General features: G+C 40.4%; 1 protein-coding gene across 1 annotated transcript in view; it reads left to right on the top strand.

Annotated features, from left to right (window-relative positions):
• atf6b (activating transcription factor 6 beta) overlaps positions 1 to 11,165 on the top strand; it is a 37,919-nt gene that overhangs the window by 8,173 nt on the left and 18,581 nt on the right. The window lies entirely within an intron of this gene.

Raw genomic sequence — 11,165 nt, 5'->3', positions numbered from 1 at the left:
TGTGTGTGTGTGTGGGAAGTCATCACACATTAACACAAGCGCATGTTTCTTCTTCTCTTTCTTCCATATTGTAATTACTCGCACTTTAATGTCTTGTGTTGACACGTGTCTTGTTAAAAACTCGTAATTGAACATGGTGTTATTGTGGTTTGTGTCTTATGCATCTAAAAACCAGGTCTAGACCAGGACTCTGGGGTGTTATTTATCTCCCAGGTCTTTCCATAAAGAGCTCAGAGATTCTTTCCACTTTCATTGCTTCACGCTGCAACCGAGACAACTTGTTTTACCTGGTGTTGTTATTCCGTACTCTTCCTAACGGAAAATAAAACCTTAGTGCAGATGTAGGCTTCAACCCAAAAAGCGCTTCTAAAACACAGGAGTCCAATTCAACATTATGAGTATATTATTATATACTTTACAAAAGGTTGGACATAAAGGTTTTAAAAAAGGTGCATTTACACTTTAATGTCCATTATCATTAAGTGTCAACATATTTTTTGCAACCCTTTTTTTTCACATTATTATATTATTATTAGCATTGCTTTTTCAATGTTGTGGGCTTTTTTGATTTGAATTTTGACATTTTCAGCACATTTGGTTCTGACAAAAAAACCCATTTGAACTGAAAACAATGTCAATTTGGACCCGATGGCAACATCGGGCACATTAGTTTTAATGGCCACTTTTTTTTTTAATCATGTTTAGCTTAGCACGAGTCTAGAAACAGAAGCAGAATGAATTATGGGAGTGGTGTTACCTGATTGGTCAGATCCACACTCATCTTCCAGAAGTAATCTTCCATAGTCGGGACGACAGCGCTGATATGACCTCGACTTCTTCACTATGAACCGTAGCGTTTCCCCGGTCTTCAATGTGTTTTATGTCCCTTTCTCATTAACTGTCAGGATGTCAGCTCTGACTTTCCATTCCGCCTCTGCTCCACGTCCACGTCCCCCCCCCATATTGGGACATGGCCGATAACCTGTGACTTCTTCAAATATTTTGATGAATATTCCCCTGCAAAGAAACCAGAATTACAGTAAAAACAATCTGTTTTCTCATATTGTTATCATTATTCTTCTTATCCATGGGAAAATACATTTACACTCCTATTTTTACTGCTACTCACAGGCCTGAAATAACCACACACACACCAACACACGCACCTCCCCAGCACACACACACACACCACACACACACACACACACCACACACACACGCACACACCCACACCCACACACGCACAGCACACACACCTTGCTTTGAAAAACAGTATTTGGAGTTCGCTAACAACAAATATATCTTCACTGCCCTTGCAAACTACGCTTCGATGCATTCATTTATTATATCCAGAATCATTTACGTTTACTCCATTGCAACCAACACATGCATGTTTCCTTCTGCCCATTCTAACACTGTAATACACAGCATATATACACACACACACACCCACACACACACATACCCCATCATACACAACCACACGACAACCATACACACACTCTATACACACACCAGCACATAGGTTCCTTCAATTATATGTTAGCATGGCATACCCACTAACCTTAGGTTGGCTCCCTTCAAAATTGAAAATCAACAACTTTTATTGCCCGCTTTTTAATATTTTTTTCTGACGTTTTGTCCCTTTTTTCACACAATTGAGTCTTTTTTTTTTCCCAAAAGGTTGCCACTTTTGTGACTTTTACAACACGACTCACACCATACCTAACATGAGGGACCAACACATGTCAAACTTGTTAACTCAATACTATTTCAAAAACACTTCCTTGTTTTTACAAATGCTACAAAATAGAGGTACGAATTTAATGAGTAAAATGTGTACTTGGGCACCGGCGTTGAATCCAAGCATTTTATTTTTGGGGAATTAAAAGACATTGATATAGGCAACATGAGGACAACATGAGGACAACATGAGGGACACCATTAGACAACATGAGACAACATGCGGGTTAAAGTGCTTTTTTATAATAGATGATTTCTTACCTTCTGACGTTACAGCCAGAACGAAGGCCAACAGACAGCTGCAGACTTTCACCCTCACTCTTCTTCAGGGCTGCGTGGGAGTCAGTACATAGTAACCATCGATGCTGTACTCTGTGTAATAGAGAACGGAACATGTGGGTTTTTTTCCCTCAAATCCCCGATCTTTAAAAGGTTAAAAAACTTCCTCATCGCCATCGTCATTTCCTCTCATTTCTCCTTACGACCAGCACCCTACCTATGTTATGGACTTATAGACCAGGAATATAACATTATCCTACAACCGTGTTATGGACTTATAGAAATCAGTAATATAGACAGTAGCTACCTATGTGATGGGACTTATAGAAACAGAAATATAGAAAAAAAAACAAGGTATCTACCTAATTTTATGGACTTAAGAAACAGAACTATAGACCCGTATCTACCTATGTTATGGGACTTATGAAACCGAATATAGACGCTCGCGCGTAGTATGGTACTTATAGAAACAGGAATATAGACAGTATCTACCGTATTTTATTTGGGCAAACCTTTTGTATAGAAACAGAAATAGCCAGTATTACCTAGTGTTATGGGACTATAAAGAAACAGAATATAACCGTATCTACCTATTTATGGGACTTATAGAACAGAAAATAGACGTATTCTTACCTCATGTTATGGGACGTTATAGAAACGAAATATGCAGTACTACCTGATGGTTATTGGACTTATAAACCGATAAATAGAGACAGGTATCTACCTATGTTATGGACTTTATGAAACAGAAATATAGACAGCCATCTACCTAATGTTTGACGTAATAGAAACAGAAATAGAGACAGCATCTACCTATGTTAGGGACTTATCAAACAGAATATAACAGTATCTACCTATGTTTATTGACTTATCTAAAACAGAAATATAATAATTATCTACCTTGGTATAGAACTTATAGAAACAAACTATAGACAGTATCTACCATGTTCTGGGACTTATAGACCGAGATATGACAGTATCACCTATTTTATGGACTTTAGAACGAAACTATATACAGTGTCTACCTATGTTATCGAACTGTATGAAACGAAATCTAGCAGTACTACCATGTTAGGACTTATCAGACACAGAGATATGACAGTACTACCTATGTTAGGGACTTATAAAACAGAAATATATACAGTGTCTACCTATTATGCTTATAGAAACAGAAATATAGACATATCTACCTATGTTATGGGACTTTAGAAACCGTCATTAGACAGTATCTACCTATGTTATGGACTTATAGAAACAGGAATATAGACATTATCTCCCTATTTTTATGGACTTATAGAAACAGAAATTAGACATTATCTACCTATTTATGGACTTATAGAACAGAAAGAAGACAGTATCTACCTATGTTATGGTACTTATAGAAACAGAAATAAGTACATTATTACCTATTGTTATGTGGCCTTATGAAACGAAATTATATACATATCTCCCTATGTTATGGACTTATATAACAGAATATGACATATCTATGCTACCTAGTTCTGGACGTATGAAACCGAAATATAGACAGTATCTACCTATTGTTATGGGTACTTAATAGAAACAGGAATATAGAACAGTATCACCTATTTATGGGGACTTAGTAGAAACCTGAATATAGACAGTATCTACCTATGTTATGGGGCCTTATAGAAACAGACTCTAGACAGTAATACCTATGTTTATGGGACTTATAGAAAACCAATATATACGTATCTACCCTATGTTATGGACTTATAGAAACGAAATATAGACAGTATCCCCTATGTTATTGGGACCTTATATAAACCAATATAGACAGTACTACTATGTTATGGGCTTATAGACACAGGAATATAGATCCGTACTACCTATGTTATGGACTTATAGAACCATGAACTTCTAGACATATCTACCTATGTTATGATGGGGACTTATAGAACAGAAATGATAGACAGTATGCTACTCTATGTTATAGGAGTTATAGAAACAGCGAAATATATACAGTATCTACCTATTGTTATGGGACTGTATAGAAACAGAAATATAGACAGGATCTACCTATGTTATTGGACTTATAGAAACAGTAAATTAGACAGATCTACCCGTTATGTTTGGGGACGTATAAAACAGACATATAGACATATATCATACCTATCGTATAGGGAGCTTATATAGGAAGACAGTAAATCTTGAGACATATGCACTGCTATTTATGTTATGGGACTTATAGAAGACAGAGATATAGACAGTGTCTACCTATGTTCCTGAGCTTATAAATACGAGAAATAATGTATGCAGCTATCTACCTATGTTATGGGAGCTTGATAGAAAATCATAAATATAGACTAGTATCTACCTATGTTATAGGGACTTATAGAAACAGAGAGATATACAGTGTCTACCGAGGTTATGGGACTTATGAAACAAAATATAGACATTAGCTACTATGTTATAGGACTTACAGAAACTAGATTATAGACAGTATCTAAGCCATGTTGGACTTATAGAAACAGGAAATATAGACAGTACTACCATATTGGGACTTATAGAACAGAAATATAGACTAGTATCACTATGTTTAGTGGGACTTATAGAAACAGAATATAGACATATCTACCTATTATTATGGGTATCTTATAGAAACAGAAACTATTACGATCATGTATCTACCTATGTTATGGGACTTATCGAAACATGAAATTAGACAGTATCTACCTATGTTGATGGGGACTATATAGAGACATAAATATAGACAGTATCTACCCTATGTTATGGGACTTATAGAAACAGGAATAGAGACAGTATCTACCCTGTTATGGGACTTATATGAAACAGAATATAGACAGTATCTCCAATCTACTGTCTATGGTATGGACTTATGAAAGGCAGGATATATAGACAGTATCTAGCCGTTTGCTTGATGACTTATAGTAAACGAAATATAAGACGATATCACCTATGTTAATGGGACTTATAAGAAACATAAATATAGACATATCTACCTATGTTATGGGATCTATTAGAAAGCAGAAATATAGACGTATCTACGCTATGTTATAGGACTTAGTAGAAACAGTAAATATAGACAGTATCTACCTATGTTATGGATCTTATAGAAACAGAAATATAGACATATCTACCTAATTGTTTTTTTATGGGGAGGTCTTATAGAAACAGGGAATATAGACAGTCTCTATCCTATGTTATCGGACTTATAGAAACAGATATTAGACCGTATCTACCTTATGTTATGACTTATCGAAACAGTAATAGCACAGTAATGTATGTCCTACCTAGTTATTAATGGACAGATGCAATGTCACGTCTAGGCCACAGACTGGTAATATTTAGGATGCAGTCTACATTATTAGGGCCCAGGTAACGTATAAACGACATCAGTGGCCTTTTATTGGAATAACACCATAGACTTTCTTAAAAAATAGATGTTAAAAAAAGCTACATGCCTAAAGATATAACCAGCCAGCAAAAAGCTTCATTTTTATAAGTTATTGGTGTCGCTTGGTTATGAGGTATACCCAGTTCTATTATTTTGTGTAAATTCTGACAAAGTATGATTCATGAAATGCTGTTTGACTCGATACGCCATGATGAGCAGCACGCATGTCACTCCATCACATACGCGGACCCCGATATTCCTTCGCGTCATATTGGTCGATTAGCAGCCTGTCCACCTCACAATCCGTCCTGTTTCGATTGGACCAAATCACTCTTTTCTCTGCTTCGGCCGCTCAACAGGAGGCTGATTCGGTGCGTCCATACAAACTCTGGAATCCGCGCATTGGCTCTTCGTCCTGTCTGTCACACGACAAAATCGCTGCCACTATTGGTGGTCTGTCACATGTGCGGCTTGGCTTTCCGGAAGTCGTTTTTCCCCTCAGTCTGTCATATTTTGCGACAGCAAAGGGAAGATAAGACATAAACCGTATAAATATATCACTTTTGTCCGCAACGGAGGACACCCCTTTACTTTTGATTACAAATGACATCCATGGCTCGTATATGCACTCCGTACCTTAATGCGAAAAAAATTACCGCCGGTTGTGTTGCGCTAGCTGTTTGCTACGCTGTTTTGTTTAGCTGAGCTGCTATCATCGACGTCGGCTATCTGACTGCTCTCACAAAGCACAGTTTGCCGCCTCTGTGGCCTATGAGTAGTCGGGGATCTACTCATCTGATTGGACACAACATCGTTCTTCTCTCGCTGATAACCTCGCTGACCAAGGCGAAGACTGGTGGTGAGTTATCATTTAAAGTTGCCGTTTTAAACACGGTGAATACACAGGGGGCGGTATTAACACGACTACCCCCGGGTGGTTGGCCAAACAAAAGCTTAGCTAGCTATGCTGATCGAGGTAGTTACTCTTAGCTTCGCTGAAAGGCTGGGGCAATGCTAAAAACCTCCATTGTGGACTTTAAGTGATTTTAGATATGAGAAGGTCGTACATATAGAAACAGATATATAGACAGTATCTACCTATATGATGGACTTATAGAGAACAAGAAATTGACAGTATCTACCTATGTTATGGGACTTATACGAAACAGAATATAAGACAGTATCGACCTATGTATGGAGGACTTATAAGACCATGAATATGAGCATGTAATCTACCTATGTTATGGGGACTTATAGAAACAAGATATAGACATATCACCTATGTTATGGGCTTCTTATAGAAACAGGGAAATTAGTCACAGTATCTACCCTATTTTGGGACTGATTAAACGAGAATTAGACAGTATCTTACCTATGTTATGGGATTATAGAACAGAAGATATAGACAGTCTCTACCTATGTGTGATGTCTTATAGAACACGAAATATAGATCTCTCTACTGTTATGGACCTTTAGAAACAGAAATATAGACATAAAGTATCTACCTAGGTTATGGGGACTTATAGAAAACAGAATCTCTAGACATATCTACCTATGTTTGGGACTATATAGAAACAGAAAATAGCAGTATCTACCTATGTTATGGGACTATATGAACACAAAATAAGACATATCCTTTTATGGCTAAGAACGTAAACTATCGCCTTCTAGGGCTAGCTTCGTCTAAGCTGTAATGCTAAAAACCTCCATTGTGGACTTTAAGGGGTTTATTATGACAGAGAAGGTTGACATTGTGTGCTAACAAATGCACGTGCAGCGCGGTGCATCGCCCGGTTGTAAAAGCGGGTTTGCTTCCTCAGTCTGCAGACCCTGGCGGATGTGTCATTGGTTATCTTTTAAGCACTGTGGTTTGTGTGTGTGTGTGTGTGTGTGGTTGTGTGTGTGGGAGTCAGTGCGGAATCATCTACATTAACACAAGGCGCATGCTTTCTCTTCTCTTTCTCTTCATATTGTAATTACTATGTCGTCACTTTAATGTCTGTGTTGACACGTGGCTTGTTAAAAAACCTCGTAATTGAACATGTGTTATTGTGGTTTTGTGTCTGTATGCATCTAAAAACACAGGTCTAAGACGCAGGACAATCTGGGGTGTTATTTATCTCCGCAGTCTTTCCATAAGAGCAGTCTAGACCAGGACTCTGGGATGTTTTTATCTCGCGCAGCTTCAAAGAGTCATTGCCAGACTGAAGATCCAGGCTTATATAGAGCTCTGACCATACTGCTGGATTTGTATTTCATCTACCAGTCTTTCAAAGAGGGCAGGTCTGATCCAGGACTCGCGGATGTATTTATCTCCCAGGTCTTTACATAAAGACAGTCTAGACCGGGTCTCTGTGATGTTATTATCCTCCCAGTCTAGGTCTAACTGGACCTCTGGATGTTCTTTATCCTCCCAGGTCTATTCCATAAAATCGGTCTAGACCAGACTCTGGGGAAATTTATTTATCTCCAGGTCCTTTCCAAAAGACAGCTCTAGACCTGGACTCGGGGATGTTATTTATGCTCCAGGTCTTGTCCATAAAGAGCAGGTCTAGGACCAGGACTCTGGGATGTTATTTGTATCGCCCAGTGTCTTTCCATAAAGACAAGGTCTAACCAGGATCTCTGGGGATGTTATTGATCCTCGCGGCAGGTCTTTCGCATAAAGAGGCAGGTCTAGACCGGTAAAGACTCTGGGACGTTATTTATCTCGCAGGTCCTAGGTCTAGACCAGGACTCCTGGGATGTTTTTATCGCCGAGGGGGGGCTTTCGCATTAAGAGGCAGGTCTAGACCAGGACTCTGCGGATGTTATTTATCTCCAGGTCTTTCCAATAAAGAGCATGTCTAGACTAGGTAGCTGCTGGGGAGTTATTTATCTCCCAGGGCTTTCCATGAAGGAGGCATGTCTGAGAGACTGGACTCTAGGATGTTATTTATCTGCCGTGCTAGGTCTTTCCATACGAGCAGGTCTATACCAGGACTCCTGTTCCGGGATGTTATTTATCTCCTGCAGGTCTTTCCAAAAGAGCATGAAGGTCTAGACCAGGACTCTGGATGTTATTTATTATCTCCCAGGTCTTTCCATTTAATAGGCAGAGTCTACTACCAGGTACTCGTGGATGTTATTTAGCTCTCCAGGTCTAGGTCTAGACCCGGACTGGCTGGGTTGTTCTTTATCTCCTGCAGGTCGTTCTCATAAAGAGGCAGGTCTACCTGTAGGAGGAGCTCTATATATAAACCTTTAGTAGGGGGGGCTCTATAGATAAACCTGTATAGAGGGGGGGCTCTGAAGAGAACGGCTATGGATCGGGGGTCTCATATAAGAAACCTGTAGGGGAAACCTGAACTCATTCTTATATTATGGGGCCTCGAACCTCATTAAGGGGGCGTCCAAAATTTCTTCATGCGGACAAAGCCCGGACTGTTGTTGATGATGATGTATGACGATGATGACGATGATGATGACAATGATGATGATGTTGGTCCTTGTGTTGTTTGACTCTCTGATTAAGACTCCTGTTCTTCTTCTGTCCCTTAGATGCCTGCCGGGGGTATCGCTAAGTGTATGAGTATGGAGGCAGGGGAGGACGGCCGAGACTTCGCCCGGGACTGAAATAACGAAACTCCGGGGGGGGTCGGCGGTAACGGAGACATAAAGACGGCTGTCCTCTGCTCACGGCTCTGGTTTGCTGTCTGCGGTACTAGAGCCAAAACTAGCTGACGGGCGGGGTTTTAAATGGTCGGCCAGAAGTTTTTGAACGTTATGATAGACGGGCCCCCACGTCAGCTGCCGCCCGAGCATCTGAACGTACCGGTTCATTATCTCTAGACTCACGCTAGCGGTTGGTGCAGAGGTGGAATCCGGTTTTCTTGTGGCCAGAGCCGAGGTTTCTTGTGTGGAAAGGCAAAAGAACCCGTTCAATCTTGGGCACTCGACTCCCGGAACCAGCACCGAACTTCCTTTTTGAAAAGACACATTTTTAGAAAACTGGGCTATAGAACCATGCACCAACTGCATACCGCCTGGAGCAAGCCAGAACAGCACTGGTTAGTCTGGTGGAAAGACAAAATAAGAGGCCTCAATGGAGAGAAGGAGAGCGGTTAAAACCATTTTTTACAAAAAAAATATTGTCTAGACCAGGACTCTGGTATGTTATTTATCTCCCAGGTCTTCTCCATGAAAGACCAGTTCTTAGACCAGGACTCTGGGATCGTTCTTTATTCCGAGGTCTTGTCCATAAAGACAGGTCTAGACTCAGGACTCTGTGATTTTATTTATGATCTACAGGTCTTTCGCCTAAAAGAGGCGAGGTCTAGACCGACTACTGGATTTATTTATCTCCCTAGGTCTTTTCCATAAAGAGGGGGGGCAGGTTGCTAGACCAGGACTCTGTCATGGTTATTTATCTGCCCAGTATTTTCGCATAAGTACAGGTCTAGACCAGGACCTCTGGGATGTTTCTGTTATCTCCCAGGTCTTTCCATAAATAGGCTAGGTTCTAGACGTCAGGAACTATCTGGGATGTTATTTATCTCCCAGTTGCTTTCCATAAAACAGTCTACGTTGGTGTCTGAGGGTGGAACCGGTTTTCTTGGCGCCGAGCCTAGGTTACTTGTGTGGAAAAGCAAAAGACTCTCGGTTGCAATATTTGACCACCGACTCCGAACCAGGGCACTAGAACCACGGACACGCTGCCTTGGTGAAGAAACATATAAGAGATACCTGGCGGAGTAGAGACCAACTCAAACTGGCACCTAGCACTCAAATAACACCAACCAGAACCCGCACCTGGTTAGCTTGGTGGAAAAGACCATTACGAGCGCATCAATGAAGATAAGGGAGAGCGTTAGAAACCTGTTTTAAAAAAAGCAAGAAAAATAAAAAATCAGGTCCTATACCAGGACTCTGGGATGTTATTATCTTCAGGTCTGTCATAAAGAGCAGGTCTAGACCAGGACTCTGGATGTTATTTATCTCCAGGTCTTTCGCTATAAAGAGGCAGGCTAGACCAGGACGCTGTGATGTTATTTATGCTCCCGGTCTTTCATAAGAGCAGGTCTAACTCAACTCCTGGATGTTATTTATCGACAGGTCTTTTGCGCAGAAAGAGCAGGTCTAACTCAGACTCTGTATGTATTCATCTCCCAGGTCTTTCCAATAAAGAGCAGTCTAGACCAGGACTCGGGATGTTATTTATCTATCCCAGATCTTTCCATAAAGACAGTCTAACTGAGGACTCTGGGATGTTATTTATCTCCCAGGTCTTTCCATAAAGAGTCTAACGCAGGACTCTGGATGTTTTATCTCCCAGGTCTTTCCATAAAGAGCAGTCAGACTCAACTCTGGGATGATTATCTTTATCTCCTGTCTTTCCAAAAGAGGCAGGTTAGTACGCAGGACTCTGGAGATGTTATTCATCTCCCAGGTCTTTCCATAAAGAGCAGGTCTAACCGGGACTTGGGATGTTATTCATCTCCTCAGGTCTTCCATAAGAGGCAGGTCTAGACCGGACCTGGGATGTTATTTATCTCTCAGGTCTCTCCATAAAGAGCAGGTCTAGACACAGGACTCCGGGATTTTATTTATCTCCAGTCTTTCCATAAAGAGCAGTCTAGACAGGACTCTGATGTTATTTATCTCTCAGGTCTCTCCATAAAGAGCAGGTCTAGACCAGACTCGGATGTTAATTATCTCTCAGGTCTCGTCCACATAAAGCAGGCAGAGGTCTAGACGCTAGGACATACTGGGTATGTTATTATGA

Source organism: Etheostoma spectabile, chromosome 7 (genome assembly GCF_008692095.1).
Source record: "Etheostoma spectabile isolate EspeVRDwgs_2016 chromosome 7, UIUC_Espe_1.0, whole genome shotgun sequence".
NCBI classification, from domain to species: Eukaryota; Metazoa; Chordata; class Actinopteri; order Perciformes; family Percidae; genus Etheostoma; species Etheostoma spectabile.
The sequence above is the reverse complement of the archived record's forward strand: the minus strand, read 5'-3'. Positions and strand labels throughout refer to the sequence as shown.